Raw genomic sequence first — 3,887 nt, forward strand, 5'->3', positions numbered from 1 at the left:
AAAATCCGAAGCAGGCTTCAGGCTCTGAGCTAGCTGTCAGCACAGAGCCCGATGCGGGGCTCGAACCCATGAACCGTGAGATCATGACCTGAGCCGAAGTCAGCCGCTTAATGGACTGAGCCGCCCAGGCGCCCCTGGGGTGATATTTTTGGATCCTAGCCACCATGGCCACATTTACCAGTCCTCTGGGAATAAGGTGGGGCCGCTTGGCCCGTTGTGGACCGCGGGCTCTGAGCAAAAGACTTCAGCTCCAGGCTGAAGCAAGGAAAAGCCTGCAGGATCCTCCAGATGCATCATCCCTTCTGCAGCCCAGAGCGGCTCAGGGAAGGTAATCACCACACAGTCACCCAGACCTGCCGCCCACTTTGCGCCGACAGATAATAAATCTCTGGTGTGTTACATCACTGGGGCTTGCAGGTCGTCCATCAGGACAGTGTAACTGAGCCCATCCTATTAAAATACAGGCTACGTCCTTACCTTGCCCCTAAAGCCAAGACCGATGCGGTCTCTGCAGCATCTACTTTGGGCTCCCTGTTGAACTTGCCCTTTCGTGCTCTCGCTTCTGACTTCTCTGGGTAAGCTTTTGCCTAATGCAGCTTGACCCTGTGACCTTACATCCCTAGTTGTTGGTGTACCTTACAGACTGGACCTGGACTCCAGCCTCTCCCCTCCCATCACTGGGTTCACCGAGAACAGAGGGAGTGACAGCCGGGTGACGGACATCCTTGTGGTGCGCATTTAGACTTGACCGAGTAGGCAAAGGGGGACTGCCAACGTTTTTTAATGTGGAAATGCTCCGGGGGAGGGGAACAGTGTCTGAAGCATAGTTTGTTGATGAGACTAGTATATGGCAGACGGAGAGGTTGAAGAGAGCTGTCAGTTAGGGAAATGATAGTGTAACTGTTATACCAAAGGTGGTAATGATTAAATTTGTATGATATTTTATACAAATAATCCTGAAAGATAAATCTGATTCTCTCTTTGCAGCTGGAAATCCAAGGCTTGGAGAAGCTGGTGATTTGCAGTTACTAAGAGGCAAAGGTAGTACTTTGATTTCATTCATTAATTCGTTCATGCATTCCTATTTGATTTAATTCAAAATCCTTTTTTGAATCTGGCTGGGTCAGTGCTTCCAAACCTTTGCATCCTGGCCCCCACGGAAAAGGGTAACATTTGCCTGGCATTCCTGGGGAGGAGCTCCACGGTGTAGCCCATGGAGAGCACCCTCTGGTGGTGAATGTTGCAACTGCAGTCTTCTGCCGAGACCATCGTAACTGAATTTAGGGAGTATACGGAGGGAACCGTATAAATAATAATCCACTATAATTTTGACAGCAGTGAAAATTTAAATGGCTGTGGAGACACTGCTTTGGCTTTTGCATCGCTATAAACAATTTCCAACCATCAGCAGAAGGGAGGCAAGAAGAGAAGACAGTCGAGCCAGTGACACGTCCTTTACTCTTTAGCCGCCCACCAGATTCGGCTTCCTGCTGTTCCCCGCCGCGGCCACCAGAGGGTGCAGGGGAGGCCGCAGCCCCTCCAGCTCACCTCTGGGGTGGGTGCCGTGCTGTGGGGGGAGCGAGCTGGGCTGGAGGCAGGAGTCCCGGGCCCGGGCGGCCGCCGCAGGGATGCGGAGAAGCCGTCCTCGCAGCCGTCTTGTGTCGTGTGGTCTGGATGCTGGTCGCGGGCTTCTCTTGGGGTCCCGTCTGAAACGGACGGGGTGCTGGGGAGCTAAGGCCTGTCCAGGGACCCCACTCTGTGCTGTGTGCCTGCGCTGGGGGTACGGACTGTGCGCCTTCCCAGTTACTCCGGCTCCTGTGGCCTCTGCCTCGGGGTCCCCAGAGGGAGCTGGGGTCACTGCTGTGTCCAGGGACCATCCTCCGGCCCTCTGGTCCCCACCCTCACGGTTCCATCCCACACAAGCGGCAAATGAGACTTTTCATTTTTAGTTAGTTGAGCATGAGAATCCAGGCGTCGAGCCTGTGCCAGAGGGTGGGTCGGACACTTAGCAGGGGCAGCCCTGACCTCTGGGGGGCCTCAGGGCCCAGCGGAGGGCCCCCGGGGCAGCGGCCGGAGAGATGCTCTCTGCAGCACCGGACTGTTCACGCGAAGTATTCTCACATCCTCCCACAGCGGCCCGGGGAACAAAACCTGTGCTTCTTTCCCTGGAAGCTGCAAAAAAGTCCCCAAACGCTGCTGACGGGCAGGCGATGACTCAAATATCAAGCCAGCATTCTCTTCTGGAGGCCGTGGTCAGGGAGCCATTCGTGGGGAGGAGGGAGGGGGATGCACCTACTGTTACGGAGGGGTCGGATCCGGCTCCAGCGCCTGCCCAGGGAGGTTTCCAGCGTGAATCCCGAGGCTCTGGTGACACGCCCAGCCACAGCAGACGTGGCCTGAGCCCAGGACGGAGGCAGCGCTCCTGGTGACACCTTCGGTGGTGGCCGGAGCTGTGGGGAGTGTGACATTTCCCCGTTTGTGAGTCAGGTCGGCCTGCGTGGCTCCCTGGATGCTGGCACAGCACAGACACTCAGGAGACCCAGGCTTCCGCCGCCACCACGGTATCCGCCTCGCCTTGTGCTGCTTCTGAGTCCCGGTTCCAACAGCCGCGCAAAGACGGTCGGGAGACTCGGCAGGTGCAGCGGGTCTGTCCTGCGCAAGCGGACACCTTGGGCTGGGAGAGAAACAGCAGAATTATTTTCTTAGATCTGATAGTTGATCTCTCACGCAGACCGCAGAGGGAAAGTCCGCAAAGCTGACGGCTTCTCCTATCCCACGATCCCCGGGGACAGCACGGAGACAGAAGGGGCCAGGTGACAATGTGGCCACTGTGTCACCGGCAGCTGCGTCCTGAGAGGCTGAGGTGGGCAGCCAGGCAAGGAGCCTCAGGCTTCCGTGGCCCCTGGGAGGCAAACGCAGACTCAGGAAGCCTCCCTGAAAGGTGGCAGGTGGCTGAGAAGTGGCCTTGGAGCAGCCCCCACAAGCCTCCCAACACCCCTACCTGCGCACCGACCCTGGGCCCCTAGCGCCCTGCTCGGGGACCGTCACTGCTATACTTTTTGTTATAATAAAATCCTGAACGGGGGCGCCTGGGCGGCTCAGTCAGCTGAGTGTCTGACTTCAGCTCAGGTCATGATCTCGTGCTTCATGGGTCTGAACCCTGAACCAGGCTCTGTGCTGACAGCTTGGAGCTCGGACTCTGTGTCTTTCCCCCCGCCCCTCCCCCACATTCTCTCCCTTTCTCTCTCAAAAACAAACATTAAAAAACATTCAAAACGTTGAGGTCCAGGTATCTGTAGATGAATACCAGCTCTAGAGGAACCTGACTATGTACAGAATTACGGAGGCAAATGGCCCCTTTTCCAGAATCACGGCTGTGGCCGAGGCGCACAGGCAGGGGACAGGGAGGCTCCCCGGGGCTCAGAGGAGGCCTGGCTACTGCTTGTCGCTCTGCCCCAGGGTTATGTCCCCGAAGGCAATTCTATCTCCTGACAGAAGAGGGAAGCTCTTATCCTAATCAGGAAGACCTGCTGAGCCCTGTGTAAGGGACGAAATTTCTTCCTCCACCTCCAGCAGCCACGCTCAGTCCCTTATATTAACAAGTCAGCATCTGAAGAATATCCCAATGTTATTGCTGGTTTAAACCAGAGAGAGAGAGAGAGAGAGAGAGAGAGAGAGAGAGAGAACAAGAGTGAGCAGGGAGGGGCAGAGAGAGAGGGAGACACAGAATCCAAAGCAAACTCCCAGGCTCTGAGCTGTCAGCACAGAGCCCGACACGGGGCTCAAACCCATGAACCATGAGATCATGACCTGAGCCGAAGTCGGATGCTCAACTGACTGAGCCGCCCAGGTGCCCCTAATTTATTTATTTATTTATTTATTTATTT

This window comes from Suricata suricatta, chromosome 3 (assembly GCF_006229205.1).
Source record: "Suricata suricatta isolate VVHF042 chromosome 3, meerkat_22Aug2017_6uvM2_HiC, whole genome shotgun sequence".
NCBI classification, from domain to species: domain Eukaryota; kingdom Metazoa; phylum Chordata; class Mammalia; order Carnivora; family Herpestidae; genus Suricata; species Suricata suricatta.